General features: G+C 38.8%; 3 long non-coding RNA genes across 3 annotated transcripts; 1 reads left to right on the top strand and 2 right to left on the bottom strand.

Annotated features, from left to right (window-relative positions):
• Positions 1-2,736: 2,736 nt before the first annotated feature.
• Positions 2,737-6,982, bottom strand: LOC145423229 (uncharacterized). Its single transcript, XR_013904328.1, has 3 exons — positions 6,460-6,982; positions 6,138-6,275; positions 2,737-5,168 (listed from the first exon to the last, which is right to left on the bottom strand). It is a non-coding gene; the product is annotated as an uncharacterized LOC145423229 (long non-coding RNA).
• Positions 6,983-12,636: 5,654 nt separating this feature from the next.
• LOC145423232 (uncharacterized) lies at positions 12,637-16,913 on the top strand. Its single transcript, XR_013904331.1, has 2 exons — positions 12,637-14,770; positions 15,568-16,913. It is a non-coding gene; the product is annotated as an uncharacterized LOC145423232 (long non-coding RNA).
• Positions 15,738-21,372, bottom strand: LOC145423230 (uncharacterized). Its single transcript, XR_013904329.1, has 4 exons — positions 21,108-21,372; positions 20,108-20,139; positions 18,963-18,989; positions 15,738-16,391 (listed from the first exon to the last, which is right to left on the bottom strand). It is a non-coding gene; the product is annotated as an uncharacterized LOC145423230 (long non-coding RNA).
• Between the last annotated feature and the right edge of the window lie 1,649 nt (positions 21,373-23,021).

Here is a 23,021-nt window from a genome sequence, read left to right as displayed (position 1 = left end):
GAGAGCTGCCAAATTTAAATCCACCAATCAGAGTGGCTGTTTACGTTTTCCCGCCAAAACAGGTGCATCTTTTTACACACGCAGCAGCACAGAGAGGCACAGGATTATTGCAGCCTATTTCTCATAGTGAGGACTCCCCTCAAACAAATGACCATAATTTCCTAACCGTAGGGGCTAGAGCGGTCATTCTTACACTGTTTTGTTCAGAAGAGATGGGGGAATCTTCCAGTGTTAACAGTTTATCATTAAAATGTGAATTTTTAGAGATATATGACATGGATGACTTGTTGACTTAGAAGCCACGAATTCCCCAATATGCAAATTTGAATACCTGGAGCCCACATACATGATTGGCTGGCTGGGAAGCTGTGCAGGCCCTGATTTGTGGATTTGAATTCCTCAGCCCTCAGATATGATTGGCTGGCTTAGAAGCCATGAAGGCCCCAATATGCAAATTTGAATGCCTCAGGACACATATATGATTGGCTGGGAAGCCGTGCAGGCCCTGATTTGAAAATTTGAATTTCTCAGTCCTCACAGAGGATTGGCTGCCTGGGGACCTGGCAGAAATATATAGAAATACTATGATTAAGCATAAATACTACATTTAGTAGAAATACTATGTTTTAGCACAAATACTATAAAAAGCAGAAATACTATAATTTAGCAGAAATACTATATTAAGCACAAATCCTATAAAAAGCAGAAATAGGATGATTAAGCATAAACACTACATTTAGTAGAAATACTATGTTTGAGCAAAAATCCTATAAAAAGCAGAAATACTATATTAGGCACAAATCCCATAAAAAGCAGAAATAGCATGATTAAGCATAAATACTACATTTAGTAGAAATACTATGTTTTAGCACAAATAGTATAAAAAGCAGAAATACTATAATTTAGCAGAAATACTATATTAAGCACAAATCTTATAAAATAGCAGAAATAGTATTATTTAGCACAATAGTAATAAGTTAAACAGAAATATTGGAAAAGCAAAATGGACAGCTGAAAAAATGCTGAACATGCTGAGGGTCCCTCAAATATACTTGTTAAATGAAAAAAATCAGCAAAAAAATGCACAGGGAGAGAGAAGTAAGTTTCTAGGTCAGCCTGGGAGCTGCTGAATTTGAATCCACCAATCAGAGAGCCTGTGTACGTTTTCCCGCCAAAACATGTGCCTCTTTTTACACACGCAGCACAGAGAGGCACAGGATTATTGCAGCCTATTTCTCATAGTGAGGACTCCCCTCAAACAAATGACCATAATTTCCAAACCGTAGGGGCTAGAGCGGTCATTCTTACACCGTTTTGTTCAGAAGAGATGGGGGAATCTTCCAGTGTTTACAATTTATCATTAAAATATGAATTATTAAAGATATTTGACTTGTAATGCACCATAACTGAGTAGAGCGAAGCAAAAACTGCCTTGACTTGCCCTCAAACAACGCTTTCTAACTCGAAATCTATTTGGAGTATCGATATCATTCTTTCACCGTAAGAGACAGCAGGCTTTGGTGAACAATCATGGAAATTTTCAGGTCTCTGTGGAAATCCAACAAAAAGTTATGACGAGAGAAAAAAGTGGTTCATTTCCACAGTTTGAAATCTGAAGAAATCTGAGCGAAGGACGAATTTCCTACCCTCAAACAAGTCCAACTCATTTCAGAACGGTAATAGGTGAGAAAGAAATTCTTGAATTGTGAGCGTCAGGGGTGTCTGAAGATATTCGGGGACAAGCCTCATGTCTTAACTTTGCTTCGTTAAGGAGATATGACGATTCGAATATGCCTCTCATTACAGAAATCCAGCGGTGATTTTGAACAAGCTCTCCATTCACTTTATATGGAGAGTTTTCTGACCTTGTGTTAGTCTGAGGAGATTTGCAAAAATTCTATAAATCCCACAACAATGATGGTGACATTTTCTGAAAGCCAGCAAAAATACCTACGTTTTGATGTACAATTTGTGGAAGTTGAGTGAAAATTGAGCAAGTAGCAGGAAGTTGTTCGGACATGAAGTGAAAATTGCAAAACCTTCAGTGGCACACTGGAAGCCAAGAGCATAGCAACCATAACAACACATGTATTTTGTGAAAAATCACAATTTTGCAACTCAAAACTTTAAGAGGCATAAAAGTAAAACAGTAAAAGATTTGAAAAAGCTGAATCATACCTGAATAGCCCAATAATTTGTGAACATTTTAAAGTTTGAATGGTTGTTCTAGGTGAAAATATGAGGAAGTAGTTAAGTTTCAAAAACAAGCAAATTTTAGCAGAATTGCTGAAGTTTCCCATTCATTTCAATGGGACAAATTAAAGGAAAAAAGTGGAATATTTTAAAAAGTATAATAGTTAAAAATAGCAAAAATCATAGCAGGAATTAGCAAAAATAGCTGAATAGTTTAAAATTTGAACGGTGAAAATCGGCTGAAAATTGTGGAAGTAGTTTAACGGCGAAAAGTGTACGGAAGCAACTAGAATAATAACTAGAAAAATTTGCATTTCCTGCGAAAATGCAGTGTGGATGCTTAAAGCTGAAGCTGTATGCAAAAAGTAGCTGAAAAAGCTGAAAAGTTGCAGAAATTGTAAAAACTTTGCAGAAGCAAAGGAACTTTGCTAAAATGGAATAACTTAGCAGAACTGCAATCACTTAGAGGAAACTGTAAAGCTGAAGCTGTCTGCTGAAAATAGTTGAAAATAGCTGAAGAAGCTGAAGAAATCAAAGTCAGTGTTTAAAAAGTTGTTGAAATTTTAATAACTTTGCAGAAGAACATCAAGTTAGCAAAAATGTAATAACTTAGCAGAAATGCAATAACTTAGAAGAAACATAACAATTCAGCAGAAATGTTGTAGTTTACCAGAAGCTACAACTTAGCAGAAATGTAATAATTTATTAAAAAATTAATAACTTGGCAGAAATATTACAACTTACCAGAACTGCTATAATTTTGCAGAAATGTAATTATTAGGAAAAAAATGTATACAGATAACAGCTGAAAACGATGACGTAACCTCAAAGTTACTTGTTTAACTGTGAAAAATGACCAGAAACATTAGAAAAGAAAGAAAACCAATTCAATTCAATTTATATAGCAACAAATCACAACAAAAGTCGCCTTAAGGCGCTTCATAGATACAGAGAAAAACCCAACAATCATATGACATATGACCCCCTATGAGCAAGCACTTTGGCGACAGTGGGAAGGAAAAACTCCCTTTTAACAGGAAGAAACCTCCAGCAGAACCAGGCTCAGGGAGGGGCGGCCATCTGCTGCGACCGGTTGGGGTGAGAGAAGGAAGACAGGAATACCAGCCAGCAGATAAACTGATGTGAAACAAAACCAAGGTAAAATTGCAGAATTTACACAGTTGGTGAAAGGTAAAAATGGCAACAAAAACCCCCCAAACAAACAAACAAAAAAAACAAACAAACAACATTTAGTTAATAAGTGCACAAGATGATTCGATGATAAATATGGTACCAATCTACAAAATACTGTCGAAATGAAGTCCACATTGTGATATATTTCAGGTGTGGAGAGTCACAGAGCTAAACAATCGATGTGCATATTTAAAGAATCAAATAAAGAACATTGTTGTGGAATAAATTACAGTGAATAATAATCACTGCCCTGCGTTAGAGAGTGACTTATGATGATGTATTAATTGGCTTAACTTTACCTCTAACAGGTTTTCACATAGTGCTGTGACCAGGGTGAAATCCATCATAAACTGTAAACAGTAGAACCATTAGCATGAATGTTATGGTTCTACTCTGATCAAAACTCAAGTCAGCTGTGTGACCTGATATAAAATGATAAAGAGGAACACATATAAATGACCTTTATGAACTTTTCAAAATGACTTTATATGTCTGACCCATTATCTATATATATTAGAGCAGATGTGGAAAACCACTGTTAGACCTACTCTATACTAACACAAACACAGTCAAAAATTCATTGCTAGTGTGACATGTGGTCCTTTTTGCCTTTGACCAATGATATGCTGGTTACTTGGACCAGTTTAGTATTTGCTGTCACAGAGGAATGTTAACCATAAATCCAAAAGACAAAACTGAAAAAATATGTTAATTGCAAACATGTTTTTGCTTAGTAAGAGGATTGAAATTACATGGAAACTGTCACCTTAAAGCCTCATTGTAAATATCATCACAAACAGATGTTTTCCACACGGTTAACAAAGCTCCACCACATCCAATCACTGCATATAAATCTAAAAGAAAACAACAACAAATAAAATGTAATTAACACAAGTGAAGTCTAAGGAGCTTGGAAAGAAAAGCGTCTGGACTTCTTTGAGTTCCTTGAAGACGTTTCACCTCTCATCCGAGAAGCTTCTTCAGTTCTAAGGGTCAATGGTGGAGAGTCCCAGATTTAAACCCAGTGGGAGTTTCCCCCCAAAGAGGGACAAAGAACCCCCTGATGATCCTCTACCTAATCACATGAGCCAAGGTGTGAAAGTGGGTGTGGGTCCCAATCAGCCAGGGTTTCGGGTGAGCTCATTGTGAAACCTGGCCCCACCCTATCATGTGATTTCCCGAGGTCAGGAAATCACCCACGCCCACTCCCAGGATGTGAGTGGACGTTACGGTGTCTGGGGAGGGAACTCAAAACTGGATTATAGATGGCAGACAGTTGGTGTCGTAAACCACCGCCTCTGTTTAAAGATGGTCGCTCACAGTGGACGTAAATGGCTTCTTTCACTCCTCCATCTGTCCAAAATGTGAACATTGGCATCCTCAAAGACTGACCTTTGTCCTTTAGATGCAGATGAACTGCTGAGTCTTGTCCCGTGGAGGTGGCTCTTCTATGTTGTGCCATGTGCTTGTGAAGTGGCTGTTTGGTCTCTCCGATGTAGAAGTCTGGGCATTCCTCGCTGCACTGTACAGCGTACACCACATTGTTAAGTTTGTGTTTAGGAGTTTTGTCTTTCGGGTGAACCAGTTTCTGTCTGAGTGTGTTACTGGGTCTGAAGTACACTGGGATGTCGTATTTGGAGAAAACTCTCCTGAGTTTTTCTGATACACCGGCTACATAGGGGATGACAATGTTGTTGTGTCTGTCTTTCTTATCCTCCCTCGCTGGTGTCTGATGTTCTTTTCTGTGAAGCTGGAATGCAGGCACACTGGACGAGCTTATTCTAAAAAATGTGTGTCCTAATTACTCCAAGTTTGTGTTCCAGAGGGTGATGGGAGTCAAAGAGGAGGTACTGGTCCGTGTGTGTGGGCTTCCGGTAAACTTCGATGTTGAGTTTGCCGTTCTCTTCAATGTGCACAGCGCAGTCCAGGAAAAGCAAACAGTCGTCCTTTGTGTCTTCCCTGGTGAACTTGATGTTTTTATCCACAGCGTTGATGTGCGCAGTGAAGGATTCCACTTTTTGCCTTTTGATTTTGACCCAGGTGTCATCTACATATCTGTACCAGTGGCTGGGTACTCTTCCTTTGAAAGAGCCAAGAGCCTTCCTTTCCACTTCCTCCATGTAAAGGTTGGCTACAACAGGTGACACAGGGGAACCCATGGCACAGCCATGTTTTTGTCTGTAGAAACCCTCGTTGTATTTGAAATATGTAGTGGTGAGGCAGAGGTCTAACAGTGTGCACATCTGATCGGGTGTGAAGTTGGTCCTGTCTTCCAAGGAGCTGTCTTCTTGCAGTCGTTTTCTGACTGTCTCCACTGCCTCTGTAGTGGGTATGCAAGTGAAGAGAGAGACTACATCAAAGGACATCATGAGAACCTTCACAGACATGACACAAGGGAAGACTTTTGATTTAATAACTAAGCTTAAAACAAGTGTTACCTTTGAATATTTGTGGGAAAAATCTGATGCTACCCCAAGAATACAAAGCCACACTGGAAATGATGACAGGCTTGCAGCCCTCTGTCTTCCTGGAGTGAGGTGCCCGATCAGTAGAAGTGAATTGACAGAAGTCAGTGTCTGTAAGAGTGGCCAAACACTGATACTCTGTCCACTTGCGTAGAGTCTAAGAAGCTGGAATGCAGGCACACTGGACGAGCTTGTTCTAAAAAATACAGAAAAAGGAACATTTTTTTTGTCTGTAGAAACCCTAAAAACTACAAATAAGTTATACAATGAACAATATTGAAATACCTTATAGGTGCTGCAGGCCACATAACCAGAATCCAGAGCAATCTCACACTCACATGATGGTGAGGAAAGACATGAGCTCTGCAATGAGGTTTGAAGGCCTCAGTTGGGACACGGAAGAACTCAGAAGACAAGCAATACCTGCACAGAGAGACAGAGTAGAAAAAGCATAGATTTGTAATCCATAATGTGAATTAAAACTCAAAAAGTGTCAACAAGTATAATCATTTGAGTGTGGAATTATTTATGCAATAAACAGGATTTTAATTAATTAATTGAATTAAAAACACTGACATTTTTTTTTATCAAAGATAAAGAATGATACCTCTCTCTGCTCTGAGGATCACTGAGCATCTCTGACAGGAAATACAGTTTCCTCAGTATGAGTCATCATTGATGGTCTCAGAGGTGTGTAGTGTGGTAGCATGATGATGGTCTCCAGATCAGGCAGGAGGTCAGGTGATGGGTGTGTCATCTTCTCCATTGAAGACACACTGGTATGGCAATTCATAACACAGCAGTCTCCTTGTGGCATGTAGTTATCTGTGCAGTCCAGCACTGATGGATCAGGTTTGGCTCAGCAGTTCATGAAGATGGTGTCTGAAAAAATATATCTAACAAAACACGTGCTTATAACACCACCCACCCAGCTCAGCCCCCAAGTGTCTATGTAATGCTGGTATGGGGTGTCGGTTACTAAGTCTAATTAGTGCATCAGAAAGCGGGGGCTACACCTAAAGCCCACACTTTTTGATGTCTTTGTTTATTAGCAGCTTTTTCCAGCTGCTCAGAGAATTCTGACTTGGCCTTTATCCACCCAAACCCAAACCCACCCGGATAAAGGCCAAGTCAAACTCACACACCATACCAGCATTGCATAGACACTTGGGGGCTGATCTGGGTGGGTGGTGTTAAACTGTAGTCGGGAACTTTCAGAAAACTATCCATTTACTTCTAAATCAGTTTTTATACATATTCTGTAAGCTGTACTAATGTTTTTCTCTACATAATGTATCATTATAGACATCTCTGGTAGCCTAAAGATAGTTTATAACTTTTGACATTTTTTACCTGTAAAACATGATAAGCAAAACCTCATTCATCACAAAAACTTTTGATTCTACAAAAGCTACTATAATCAAGAAAATATAATTGTCTGTATTTATTCATGTGAGCCATAATAAATACCTGCATTTATGTGGGATTTATTTATTTACTATTTCATATTTTCAAGCCCTTGGAGGGGAAGATCTCGTTTGTTGAGCTACATACGTCACAGTAAAAAGATTTAGTCATTTAAAACATGAGAATAAAAGAAATGATGTTGGTTTAATAAATGTTGCAGCACATTTCAGATCAGAGGTGCATGATAGCAGATGTTCTCTGCTCTGCATGAAGTTCAGCAATGATTTGGTGAAATGATTAATAACATTGCAATAAGAAAGGGTCTTCTGACAGACAGAGTAGGGAAGACCCTTTTTTCAATGAAAAATCTTTTTCATGCTCTACAATCAGTAAACTCTGTAACAAACATGATCTGTAATTGTTTCAAAACTCACCAGACGACTTCATGATTGGCTCGAGGACAGGACACAAAAGACAGGGTTGTGGTAACTGTAATATGATCTCAGAACACCTGAATACAGACATTTCTGTGGCTGAGAAATAAAAATGAGGTCAAGCAGGGTGTTCTTGTCTGTAGTGGCAGAAGTGATCAGCTGTGAATACCCTCTCGACTGAAACTGCTCCAGAATCTGTTTTCTTCCACTCTGCAACTGGTTCTCATTAAAATCTCCACACACAATGATTGGGTGACAGTCCATTATTTCAAGTGAATCTAAAAGACTTACCAGGTTTTGCATGAATGGTGTCAAACTGTAGTCAGGGGGTCTGTACACAACAGCAATGAGTGCAGGGAATGGAGCCTGAACCTTCAACACTAAAAACTCAAGATCAGTGACATTATGCAGATACTGTTTTACCTGAACCTGAAAATGATTCCTCAAATACACAACAACTCCCCCACCACTTCTGCTGGCCATGTGAGGAAAGTTTGTGTAGGACACATGTCTGTTGCGTTTGAACATGGTGTAGCCGTCCAAATGAAGACTGTCTGCAACAAAGGAGCCTTGAAGGTGAGACTCAGTGAGACACAAAACATCTGCTAAACACATTTCATGATGACTCTTGATGTCACTGATGTGAGATGGCAAACCCTCCGTATTGTGATGGATCAGTGTAAGAGTGTCAAGTCTGCTGGCTGTTTCTCTGACCTGAAGAAGAGGCATCATTTCTTCAACACTGGCTTGTCTCATGGTTTGGAGCGCTGCAGTTACCTCGGGATTGGCGTAAATCTTTTTCTCATCCAAGTCCTGCAAATAGAGTCCACTGAGAGACGTCACCCTGCTGAGAGCAACGTAAGCCATACCTGGTTCAAAAATGTTCTTCATTGAAACTACAGCTGTCTGTGTTGTAAGACCCTGAGTTTTGTGAATTGTGCAAGCGAATGCTAGCTTTACAGGAAACTGTCTGCGTACTGCTCCTTTAAACTTCAGACTCTCCTCTGCTCTCTCAATGTAAACCAGATCATCAGATGCTGCATTAGCACTGCGGTTGTGTCTCATAGGCTGCCGGTTGTCCATCCTGAGCCCCAGTTTAATTATGTGTCCATCATTTTCAGATCTCACCACCTTTACCAGTATACCAAAAGCACCGTTGACTAAACCGTTTAGTGTGTCCAAGTTTCTGGTCAGCATGACTCGAGCTCCTTCAGCAACATTCAGAGTGTCAGGTAAATCATTTCGCCCACCTGTAAATGGTTTGTCTCTTCGTTCCATTCTGCCTGTACATTTATCCTTCTGGAAATCGTCTGCATTGATGATTATGATGTTTGAATGAAGCTTCTTCAGGGTATCTGTGTTGTGGGATTCCACATTCTTGTTGGTGGCATAAATGTGTAAGACCTCAGTTGGACATTCTTCTGGTGCAGTCACAGCCTGTGACAACAAATCTCTGTCGCACTGAGAAAGCTCATCTGTCTTTTCTTTGACTCTAATCCTGTTCAGCATCTCTGCAAAGGCCACATCATCTTTCTGACGCATGATCTCGGTTAGAGTGATCATCTGAAAATGCTCCTGCCATAGGTCAATCTGTTCTGGATCGTAAACACAGAGAGGTTTAGACTGTCGCACTGGTGGCAGCTGGTAAAAATCTCCAACAGCTAAAACTGACATTCCACCAAAAGGTCTCTGAGTGCCTTTGATTTGTTTCAGTCTTGCATCCACATAAGCAAAAAGGGGTTTTGAAACCATTGAAATTTCATCAATAACAATAATTTCAGCATTCATCAGCTCAGATCTGACTTCATCCAGTTGGTTACCAAGTCCTTGAATGGGTGGTTTCAGACTCCTGGGTAGTTTCAGTAGAGAATGTAACGTAGAGCCACTGATAGAAAAAGCTGCTGTACCGGTAAATGAAGTCAGTAAAACAGTTGGATTTGATATGTCAGCTTCTTCTGCATTAGCAGGCAGTCTGCTCAGGATCTTTGATGCTTCAGAATGAATACACTTAATCAGATGTGACTTTCCAGTTCCTGCACCACCGTTGATATAGAAGAAAAATGGATCTGGGTTCAAACCACAAACTCGCTGAATACACCAGTCTCTTATAGTATAGAACACGCAGGCCTGCTTCTGGTTCAGATTCTGATACATTACACGTACCACGGCTGGATCTACTGCAGGTTGTTCTCTGACGGCTCTGATCTTTGTTACAGCATCAGACTGACGACTGTAGTCGGGAACATTCTCCTGTTCGTTCTCATCATCAGAATGTCTCTCAGGAAGATTCTCATCGCATTGCAGCCTCACAACTTCAGATTCAGGAGCCAGATTACACCATTCATCAATCACAACATCCCTATTTTGTTCAAACTCTTCCAGTGCACTCTCAATATCCTCAGAGTTCTTCTCATACTTGTCTTTATTTCTTTTCACAACCCTTTTCACAGACTCACTGTGGTCTGAACATGGAAGTCGTACAAAACCTGAGTTGTAGAAGGACTGATAGGTTTGGAACCCTTGTGGTTTCAGTTCCTGCTCTGATCTGTGTGGAAGGTAAAGTCTCAACAGTCGACCATAATATTGCTCAGGATCTTTTTCCTGTGAACAGTGGTAATATCTGATTATAGCTGGTTTATCATTTTTTCGCCTTTGTACAAATCCAAGCTGGTTTAGAAGAGGAAGCACATCTTTTCCTTCATTTGGACCACTCACCAACCTGCACAAGGCAGCAAAATCAGCCAGTGACATTTCCTCATATTCTGGGGTCTCAGGTCTGCATTTGTATTTATCACTCAAACTTGTCATCCAAATATTACAACTGTCGTGTGTTGTGCTTTCCAGGAAGCTCATGGGCCGACTCATTTTTACTGGGTTATCATCTGTTGGTACAAATACAACACTGCGGGAACATTTTTTCATTTTTAGGCCACAGACTCGAGTCACACACTCCTGTGCGCTGATCTCTCTCTTTTTTGAGTAAGCTTGCATCACAGCTCTCATTTCATCACATTCATTGACGGTGTTCTTATCAGAGTTGTCAATAACTGTCTTCAGGTATTCAGAGAGGCCAGATTCTTTCTTTGTTATATATTTACAGAGGTATTCTATACATGAATAGGCATTCAAAATGAATGAGACATCTAAATTAGAGTTCCAGGCTTCAAGCAGGTCTGGGTTGTAATTGTTGATCCAACACTCATTTGGGTCACGTTTCAGAATCAGAGCTGTTTTCTTGTTTATGTCTTGGAGGCATTGTTCATACTCATTCATTGTTAAGTTGCATCGTGACAGAATCTGCTCTATGGTGAGGGAAGCAGCTTCAGGTTCCTTCAGCAGGTTCAACAAAGGTCTGAGTTTGGCTTTTGCAGCTTCAGTGTCTGAATCCTCATCCTGTCTCACAATCATTGTTCTTGTGGCTGGTGGTTTTGGAAACCCAAATCTACAACCAGAGTTCACACTCTTAAAGCATGTCTTTGTGTGGTTTTTGCTGTGCTTTTGTAGCTCAGTGACTTTTTTGTGCAGTTCAGGTTGTTTTTCTGGATCAGGGAGTTGAGCTGAGATGTATCTGTCCACAAAGTCACAGACAGTTTGGTCATCATCCACATCTGCTTCTACCTTTTCTCGAATCCACAGCAACATGTGTATATGTGGACTACCTCTGTGCTGGAACTCAACTCTGTAAAAGTAATCAATGATCTCACCAAGGGGCTGTGCAGGAGAAAAAAGCAAATCTCTGAACAAAGCCTCAACACGTTTATCAAACATTCGCATGGTGGTTACTGGATTTGATCTTAGAATTTCACACTTTTCTGACCAGTCCAGGGCTTCAAAATCAACCTCTTCACCTTGCTGTCTCTTTATTGCTTGAATCACTTCAGGCCATCTCATCTCAGCAGCAGAGAAAGTGACAAAGAACTGAGGTGTTCCTATTTGGCGAACCATGCTGAATAGATCTCTGGTAGTTTTCTGCCAGTAAGCTGGAGTTCCTCTGAGTGGCTGCATAAATCTGATTGCATCTTTATTTCTTACCAGCTTCTCTACTTCTGTCTTACTTTGTAACATTCCTGATGTGATTTTGCGTCCATCTTTGGTCATAGTTTTACCTTTCCTTAGCTGTATTGTCATGCTGGAATTAGCCAAATGTATTTCAGTGACAAACTGTGAGAAAAACAAGTAATTTGTGTCTTTAGCAAATCTTGCATCAATGTTGAAAAGCCTTGACTTGAAGTAAGCACTTGGTGTGAGCTTGAGACGTCTCTTTTCATCCAGTGTATTCTGACCAGTAGGAAACTGCACAGGAAATGCCATGGCTTCCAAATGAGGAGTTCTGAAGAAGCTAACAGGATTGTTTCTTTCTGCAGGAGCCACACAATATGTGTTATCAGTGAAACAGAGAATCTCTTCTGAAATGTCTACAGGCTGCAGACAACTTTCTAGAGCAAAACCTCCATTGCTCAAATCACTTTCTGGTTCATCTGGATTTTGTTCCTCTGGTTGTTCATCACAGGATTGCATATTAATATCTTGGTCACTTTGAGACTCACTTTCGCACAAAAGGGCATCTTTTTCATAGTTGTCAATTTCCATTAAATCTGCTTCATTATAATCATCACTTGCCATGCTGGCTTCATCACTGCTGTCATCATCAGGTAACGTTGGATCACAAAGCAATGCATCATCTCTGATAATAATATCTGTGTACTGTGGATGAATTTGTTTCAGTTTACGCAGAGCTTGAATGAGTTTAGACCAGGTGACAGTCTGGAACAGCTGATGGCCTTTGTAGCACAGTCGTCTTTTCAGCTTTATCCTCATGATCTGTGATTGGCTTCTGATCCTCGGTAAACTGTCAACTGTTTGTTGGACCTCAGATGGTACACATACCACATTACCACGTATAAGTCTCTGTCTCCCCTTTGGAAGAGGAATAATCTTAGCAAATGGTATGCATTTGGCAATCAGATGTCTCTCCAGAATGTTGAGATCACACAGTTCAGCTGGAATATCCTGCAGTTCTAAACCATTAACAGCAGCAAGCCTGGGCATGCATCCACTTTTGAGGGAACTGTGACATGTGTGACAGATATACTCTTTTTTTCTCTCAACAGGAAAGCTGCAGTGATCATGACATGCTTCATCACACACATGAACATATTTACCAGTTAGACACTGATGAGCTACAGTCTGGTGTTTTGAGTAATTTTGTCTTTTGCAGATTTTCACCTGATTAGGAAAAGAAGCTTTTAGACAAACAGTACAAACATAAGATGGTGCTGACTTAATGTTTGATCTGAAACGAGATATGGCCTCATTCATTAAAGTGTTCTCTGGATGACACTGTAAAGTCTCAGCTGGTCGATGCATCTGGCGATATTTCCGTTTTATATTCATTGCACATCTGATATTATGCATCTGTCTGAAAGAAAAACCATTCCAATATTTTACTCTCATTCGTTCTCTCATATTGTCCTTGTGTTGTTGCTGAAATCGTCTCTCTTCTCCATAACGCTTAGTCATGTAAGATAGTTTTTTCTTTTTAAATTCTTCACTTTCTTTATATAGGTTATATACATATGACCTCATGTAAGCTTTATGTTTTTCTCTGAATTCAGCACAAGTTCTGTATATTCTTCTTATACGCTCTTTCTGCTTATCTCTGAATATGGGAGACTCTCTATATGTTCTTGTTACACGTTCCTTCTGCTTTTCTCTGAATATGGGAGACTCTCTATATGTTCTTGTTACACGTTCCTTCTGCTTTTCTCTGAATATGGGAGACTCTCTATATGTTCTTGTTACACGTTCCTTCTGCTTTTCTCTGAATATGGGAGACTCTCTATATGTTCTTGTTATACGTTCCTTCTGCTTTTCTCTGAATAGGGGATTGTCTTTATATGTCCTTATGACACATTCTCTTTTTCTCTCTCTAATTTTAGCACTTTCTCTATACATCTTTCTAAAATGTTCTCTCTGTTTCTCCTTATAGGTAGCATTTAATTTATACAGTTCATTTTTGTACATGCTCTTTTTCTGTCTGTGATCAGGATCATTACACTTCTTAGTTGAGTTTTTTTTCTTTGTCTTGAAGCTTTCATCAAACCTGTACATCTGCCTTTCTTTCGTCTTCTGATTTTCCTTTCTCTGTGGTAGCTTTTGTTGGGTCAATAATCTTCTCCTCATTTTTTGCCTTTCATGTTTACTATATTTCAGCAGTTTATCTGAGAGTTCCTCTGTTATCTTAGTTGAACTGGAGGCACTGTTTGAATCATTCTGAGGAACAGAATCTGATGTTACCTGAGTGTCTCTTACAGAAGATGCAGATGTTTCTTTTTCTAAATACTCAGAAGGAAGATGGTTGTTTTCAGTAGCAGCTGTCTCATTTGAATAATCCACTCTGGATGATGTCACTTCAGTCGTTAAAGTGTCTCTCACAGCCTTCTGTGTCTGGTCAGTAGATCTTTGGGAGTTTATTTCATGAACGGCTTCATTTAAAGCTGGTGCTGTAACAGTTGTAGCTGTTTGTCTGTATTCGGTGGTTTGATTAGCATCTCTTTGGTCAGCAGCGTTTTCACTGTGAAACTCGATGGGCTGTAGTTCATAAGTACAGCTTGGTGCGATGCTAAACATTCTGTACAAACGTTTGATCCTGTCAATCATGTCATTAAGACGTGTGAATTTCAACATAACTGCAGTTCCACCACTTACACTTAGCGACAATGGCATACCAGTAGACTTACGTGGGTGAGGGTCAAAATATGCATATTCACCTGAATTCAGCCTGCTAACAGCGATGACTGTTCCTCCCATGACTAGCAAAGCATAGCGAACGTCTGAAGCCAAACACTGTAATCCCTGTTCAAGGCTCGGAAAGTGATCTGTACCATCAAATGTGCCGTAATGAGCAAACTGAGACATGTCGACTTGATACTCGTGTGTGCGGCTGGTAACAACTGAGGGAAGTTCATCGCAGGCTAGAAACACACTGTTCACAAACCTCAGTCTGGCATCTGAATAGACGGCATGGCCTTTGTCCAACACACGGTTTAGATCTGCTCTGGTAATAAATTCATCCTCGTGTAAGAATGACAGGAAAACCAAACTGTTAGCCATGCATTGCTGATTCCGGTACTTTCCATACCTAGGAGCGGCCTGGCTTCGGGAAGCACAGACGCTACTCACTCGTGGACTTTCACTGTTTGTAACCTGTACATGAGACTGTCCTGGAGCTTGTCCATCATGCTGTGTTTGTACAGTTAGCTGGGGTTTAGTCTGGATTACCTGCATAACTTCAGGCTCTGGGACAGACACTGAGGGAACACTTCTTTTTACCACATCTGCATAAGACACTGTGGCTGTCTCTCCATCATGCTGTTTGTGTACAGTTAGCTGGGGTTTAGTCTGGATTACCTGCATAACTCCAGGCTCTGGGACAGACACTGAGGGAACACTTCTCTTTACCACATCTGCATAAGACACTGTGGCTGTCTGAACACTGCTCTGCACTTCTGTGCTGGGAAAAGCTGAAACACACACCTTTACCTGCTCACTGCTCTGAGAAACATTCACCTGTTCTTTCTGCTTTTGCCATCTAAGCTTCTGGGACTGCGACCTTTGACTTTTTCTTGGCATTTTGCTGAAGTACAATCTGGAGCTTATATGTGGTTATACACAAATATAAACAAAACTGAACCTTGAAACACAGAAAAACTTATAACTCCTTAAGTTACTGTTAAATCTGAGAAATGTACTATTATACTATAAAATGTTTTTATGAATATATGAATAGATGTTAAAAAGCTGATTTGTACTCCAAACTCAAAATAAAGGAAATTCAAAGTTCTCTGGAAACAATTTGGTCCGTTTTATTGTAGCTCTTTTAGAAACGGGGTTTCTTCAGCTGGATGTTCTGCAGCAGTCAGGAAACAGGAAGTCTGGGTCCTCAGGCACTTCTCGATGACAATACTGACTGAATACTTACACTGAGTGAGAAAATGGGTTTGTCCTTAAATAATAATACTATAAACTTGCAGTCAAATGTTATAGCCAATGAAACAGACTAACAGACTGGATCTGATTTATTATTTATCTGAATGTATGTATTACAAAATAACCAGATTATCTTATTACAAATGAACTTATAAAAAGGTGATATTTTATACAATTGATCAAAGTAAGCCAAACTAGCAGTCCAAACTAAAGTCTAATGGAAAATTAAAATGACAAATGTAGGGCTGTGTAAGTAGTTTCTACTATAAGTTCTACTGTACTGTAATTCTACTACTGTATATTCAACTTGTAATTTAAAGCAAAATGACTGAATGTGAGAGAGCTTAATGACAGGAAAGAAAGAGCAGTGAGAGCAGAGATCTCTCAGAATTCTGTAACAGATAGATCAAGTTCTGGTAACTTGGATTTCTGAAAATTGGATTCTGAAAAGATTCTCAAAACTTGGATTCTCAAATTAGATAGAGCAGTAGAGATAGAGGGATACAAGATGGAATGGCTTTCAAATTAGATAGAGCAGTAGAGATAGAGGGATACAAGATAGAATGGCTTTCAAATTAGATAGAGCAGTAGGGATAGAGGGATACAAGATAGAATGGCTTTCAAATTAGATAGAGTTGGGAGAGTGATAGGATAGACAGAATTGCTTATAATGATAGAGAGAGAGAGAGGATCTTCTGCAGCAGGTCACCTGTAAGACACAAAAGGCATGGAATTAGTCATATTTCCAACATGCTTGGATTTACCATATTCTTCAGACTATATGGCATACCTAAAATCCTGTCATTATCTCAAAAACATACAATGTGCCTAGCGTATCGATTCTGGTTATGCTTACTGACCTCAAACGGGATTTCTGTGGTACACAGCGCTCAAAATTCTGTCAAATATTTTAGTAAGACTTCGTAAGCTACAAAGCTGCGCTGCTTGATGTATTGTCAGAGCATTATGGCTACCATAGTCAGGACCCTCGCAGAGTAATTCGTACGGTGCTTCAACATAACATTATGGTGTGTGTACAAGGACCTGGCACGTGCTAAGAGACATGCTTATGAAGCAGATTTCAAACTGATCAACCCATGAAGAGTTTGATGGATTTGTGGATGAGGAATGAACTGAAAAAGTGAGTGTATTGTTCTGTATTTTATGTGTTACAACTGAACAGTGTTGAGAGTTGTTTGTGAATGACTTGAATAAAGTTTGACTTATCTGACTGTTTGTTTGGCTTAATCTGCCTTAAAAACAGGCTTGTTTATTGACATTATGCCTTATAATCTCAAAAATACAATACATGTAGGGCTTTAAATACTAAAGACTTCTACAGTAAATTATTGGACTGAACAGAATGACAATGTTTAACAAATGATGGTGGAACTGTTATAAGGACATTTTTACATTCTATTAAAACAATAAACTAAGTCTATAAACTCAAACTAAGACGTGCTGCTACAGTAACTTACTGTAAATATTAAATGGTCCAACAAAACCAACACACTGAGGTTACAGCACAGTTTCAGGTCACTCTGTATGAATTTTGGCAAAATGAGAAATTTGGAGACAGCTAGTTTCTACATATTTCAGTCACATTTGGGGCATGTTTGATGCACAGCAATAAGCACTACACTAAATCTATAATAAACTTATCATAGCTGATATAAAGGCCTAATTAGCAAAATTTAGTATGATGATCATTTCTTTGTAGATCATTTCATGATAAAAAGAACAGAAGTGAGTGCTGTATCTGAGCTGGTGCATGTAAGATCTTTGCTGGAGATTCCCACATTTCTTAAACAAACAAACAAACAAACATGACTTTCAGACAGTTCATCTTTTGTAAATTAGGCCAGGATTATTTTCAAAAAACAGCCTTGATAAAAATATCAGGCCACTATAAAATGTCTTATGTTTATGTTTTCATCCCACCTATACTTTGCAAGTCATTATGACAAATTACAAAAAGCAGTTTTTAGGCAGTGATTTAAGGGAAGAAGCTTTTGAAATCCACAATGCCCTACCACCAGTGGTCTCAAACTCTGGTCCTTAAGGCCTGGTGTCCAGAAACTTTTCTATGTGTCCCTGTTGCAACACACCTGAATAACATTAGTAGGTCATTAGCAAAACTCTACAGAACCTGACTGCATGCTGAGGTGGTAATTCAGGAATTTGATTCATGTTATAGCAGCTCATGAGTGAATGAACATGATGCAATGAAAGTACTTTTAGAAGTACATTTTTCCAAACACTTAAATTACTTACATTTGAGTAGTCTTAGGGGATGCCACTTCAGCACACAGTCAAATTCTATACTCTCACTAATGACCTACAAATGTTATTCAGGTGTTTTGTAACAGGGACACGTGGAAAAGCTTCAGGACACCGGCACTTGAAGAGTGGAGTTTGAGACCCCTGTCCTATGTGAATATTTAATTGTCCCTAAACTGCTAGTCGTGAGCTGCTCTAATGTGAAACAAACACATATAGTTCTGTAAAGGTTTACAAAGAGACTACTAAGGATCTGGAGACCTCAGAAAACAGAAACCCTCCCAGATGTTGTAGCTGAACATGCAAAAACAAGTTGCCTAATAATATCTCGATGATAACCAAGAGCTGTGCTGACTAACTGCACTAAACTGAATCATCTATAGTGAGAGAAAAACACCAGCATTAAAGTCAAACATGGTGCTGTTACTGTGATGTCCCAGAGTTCCTTTACTACTTCAGGACCTACATCAACTCATCAGGTCCTGGGCTTAAGTTTAATCACACTTAGGATCTGAAGCACACAAGCAAGTCCAATTGAATGAATGAAACAAAACACTTGGTGTAAACGAATCAGTCTGGACTTTAATGAAATTAAGATACTTGGCATGACTTGAAAACCCTATATTGGGCCTTAATTAAGACTTTTTTCTTTTCTTTTTTTGCCTGTCCTGTTTGGATCTAATTATGACAATTCTGAAATTATAGTGGACCAAAATCAACCAGTGATGTAAACCAGTCATTACCAGTTACTGTAAATGCTTGATGGTAATTGTTGCTATCAGGGCATCCACAGCTGGGTATTAGAGACCAACATGTTTTTACATTAGACCAGGTTGTTCTGGTTCAAAAATGAAATCATCACTTTAAAACTGCTTTTTGTATTTATCCAGGTCATCCTTGTTAGATGATTTGAAACATGTGAAAAAAGCATAAACAAAATAAATCTGCAAGGAAGAAAGACCTTTCTCAGCACTGTACCGCAGACAAAACCTTTACTTACCAGACTTGCGACGATCAGATCAGTATCCTAGAGAAAGGAAACAACACATCAGATCACTGTTTAATGACTTACACTGTTGAACCTCTTCGCACACAATCCAATTTACTGTGACATGAAATAACTAGTAAAATCCTCAATTTCTTCAAGCCTTTATGAACTCACTGTAGTCTAAAGAGGACAAACTTCAGTTACAGAGTCTCACATGGTGATAACATGTGTAATAAAGGCATGCATACTACAGAAGTGCAAAAAAGAGGCACCAATATTTGTTGGTACAGATTATGGCTTTTTAGCTCCATCATTTTCTATCACAAGTCAGTGCTTAATAAAGTGTGAAAAAACCACAACTGTTAGAATCAACGGAAAACCTCATTAGGTTTTAGTTCTGATCTGAATATGTAAATCCTAAAATACATGTAAATTCTGACATGTTATAGTAACAACAGTGGCACACCATTTTTGCAATTACAAAAATTATAATAAAGAGTCCTTCCATTGTACCTGTTGGCAGGAATCTTTTTGTATTTTTCAATATTTCCCTTTTATATAAAATTTTAAACACATTGTATCAAGCAAATTATTAAGAAACTGATTTAAACTTATTGTATATAAATTACACACAGGCTTTAACATACACAACATTGCCTACTCACAACTCTGGTCCTCTGAGTTTTTTATTATTGCTTAAATGTTTAACCTACCACTTCTGTTCACTCAGGCAAAAATACTTCTATAGTGGTCTGACTTTAATGTAATACATAAGCAGAATATGAGTGAAGATATAAATCAACAACTGTGGTGCTCTTAAGTGTTTAAGCTACCACTTACACTAACTCACCTAAAATGCGTTCATAGTTATGTCTGCTAGGTAAATCCATAAACAAACGGAGAACATGAACAACTGTATAAAAACAGTTGTTTGTGTTCAAACATAAAAATCAGACACAAATGGCCTGTTAAACTTCAGGGACAGTCAGAGGTCATGTGTGGGGCCTTTGCTGCTACAAGGTATAAATTCTGACCATTTGATTTTGCCCATCAATAAATGGTAATGTCACAAAAACCAAACTACGTTAGGTAAGTTGCTAAACATGTTACACAGTGACAATGTCATATTACTGCAGTTACAATTGCTGCTTACTTACCAGCAAAGGCAAAACCAAAGTTCTGTTTCACTCTGTAACAAAAGAACAAAAATACAGAATCAGACAACTAAAATCAGCATCAGAGTCAATACTGCATCACAATCTGTAGTGGGAAAAAAAATCTGTTAAATTCTTTGTTTACAACAGCTTTACTATAAACACCCCATCTTCTCTTTCTGCACCTTATTAAAGATTTCTGTCTTTATTAAGGTGATGTGTCGTTTTATCAATCTGCAATAAGCCACAGAAATTCCCCATTAACGTAAAGCTCTAATACTTTGGTGCTATTACATAACACATCAGATACCACAAGCAAGGATTTGCTCGCACTGCACACTTGATCAAATGATAACATCACAGTTTCAAAGCGTGCAACAATCACAAATAATACTTGATACTATAAATGCTTGATGGTAGTTCTTCGTATCAGGACTTCCACAGCTGGGTATTAGAGACCAGCATGTTCTCACATTAGAACAGATAGCTCTGGTTTGGTTTTCTCTGCTTCATACGTGAAATCATCACTTTAAAATGCTTTTTTGTATTTATTCATATCATCCCTGTTAGATGATTTGAAACATGTGACAAAAAAGCATGAACAAAATAAATCTGCAAGGAAGAAAGACTTTTCCCAGCACTGTACCTCAGACAAAATGAACTCACTTTAGTCTAAAGAGGGCAAAATTTAATTGCAGAGTCTCAAATGGCCTTAACATGTGTAATAAAAACAATAATTACTACAGAAATGCTTTGATAAGCCTTTAAAATTAGACATAAATGGCCTATTAAACTTCAGGGACATTTTTAGGGACACTCAGAGATCTAGTGGGGGGGGGGGGGGGGGGGGGGGGGGCTTTACTGCTTATAAATCCTAAATGTGTTTTTGCCCATGAGCAAATGGCAAGATATCACAAAAAGCCAAACTATTGTATATAAATTGCTAAAAATGTTACACAATCCCAATTTCATATTGCTTCAGTTACAATCACTGTTTACTTACCAGCAAAGGCAAAACCAAGCTTCTAGTTCACTCTGTGTAACAAAAGACAAAGAACAAAAATACAGGATCAGAAAACTCAAATCAGCATCAATACTGCATCACTCTCTGTTGTCAAAAAGATTCACTAAACTTCTTTGTTTACTACAGCTGGAATACAAACAACAACTCTCCTCTGTTTTCTTTGGTCTACATCTCATTTAAGATTGCAAAACACTCATACATGAAAAACTGCACGACATATTTTTAAGGCTTTAATATTTGAGGTGGTCTGCATTCAAATTCTACTTCCTAAAATATTACCAACTGCACATAGTATCATTAAATATGCTGTAGTTTTAAAATAAATATCTATGTACCATACTAATAATAATATACTGCCATATTTTATTTATGTGAAGGTGGGCTGTTGTTTATTTCATTAATTTCCCACAAAGTGAGAATTTAAACTGTGCTGCAGATTTAGGTTGGCAAAAACAAGCCTTTGTTAAACAGTTCTTAAAAATTAAAGTCTACATATTAGGAGTTCTTATTATTCTTGGGCTATGTCCACACGTACTTTTGAAAATGGAGATTTTTCTATGCGTTTGCACCTTTCGTCCACACTTAAACGGCGTTTTCGGTCACTGAAAAACTAAAAACGCTTGCCAGGATATTTTTGAAAACTCCGTTTTTGCATTTATGTGTGGACAGGGACACGGAGAAAACGCAGCGCCTTTTTTGCCGTCACACTGTGCGCCACGTTATTGTTTCAGTGAAATGCATTTCTACAATACGGTTACTGTTAATTGTTCTCTCTGCAGTGTTTAAATGCTTACATATACGCACACAGTTACTGTCCCCCCCACACATATGGCCCTGTTCTGCTTTTATGCCCCATCTTTGTTTGCCATTTCCCACCGAGGCTTCTAGACTTCTGATTGGCCAACATTTCTACACGGTTAGGAATATATCGCCACCTGCTGCTTTGGTATGTTCCTAGCAGAGTTTTCCTTCATTTCTGCATTCATGTGTGGACGGGATTGTTTTTTAAAATGAAAACGTAAAGTCTCAGTTTTCAAAAATACCCGTGTATGTGGGGACATAGCCTATGTTTAATCCTCAGTTTCTCCCCCCCTCCTTTCTCTTAATTAATCCACAAGACCTGCACACACGCGACTCTTTTTCTCCCGTGTTCGGTCAGAGGCGGTAAAATGGCTCCTTTGATCTTGCCGACAGCTGACACTGAATCTAAGATGGCGGTTCGTTAAAAACTTTACAGCATAAAGAATGAGGCTGTTTTAACCAACTGATTTGTGAAGAGAACTAACTGCACCTTATGTAACAGACTGACAAACACGAACACACCAAATGTAATTAATAAAACAACACAATAACCGTGGTTTACCGTCAAATCTTCATTTCACACTGGGCTCATAAGAACGCTAGTCGTTAGCATTGGTTTGTTAGCTTTAGCTCATCAAACACTGCTTTTACATACAAAAATGACAACTTTTCACTAAAAAGCAACCATTGTGTTACTTTAACATGAGTTATACCTCGGCTGGCTTTATAAATCACTAACAAGAACTTGTTACATCGCGCAAACAGAGTATAGACATTTAGAAGAGAAGAGGACAAGCAGAGGAGCAGCACTCACCCAGAGCGGACTCAACGAAGTGTGCAGAAAGGCGGATGTCCGGCAGTCAGGTAAAAGATGAGGCGTTCACGGGTCATAGGAAATTCCAGTATTACACACAATGGGCATTGTAAACATAAAAAATGTAGGTGATTTTTAAATATTTTATACAATATCTATTTGCTAAAAACTAGCAGAACTTTAATTCTATAAGTTAAATAAATATTATTAGAAGGCTCTTCTCCTGAACACCCACACCAAATAGCTGGTGATAGAGTTCACCAGACCTAAAAAAACAA

The sequence above is a fragment of the Astatotilapia calliptera genome, chromosome 20 (genome assembly GCF_964374335.1).
Source record: "Astatotilapia calliptera chromosome 20, fAstCal68.1, whole genome shotgun sequence".
NCBI lineage: Eukaryota > Metazoa > Chordata > Actinopteri > Cichliformes > Cichlidae > Astatotilapia > Astatotilapia calliptera.
This window is presented reverse-complemented; position numbering and strand designations above follow the sequence as displayed.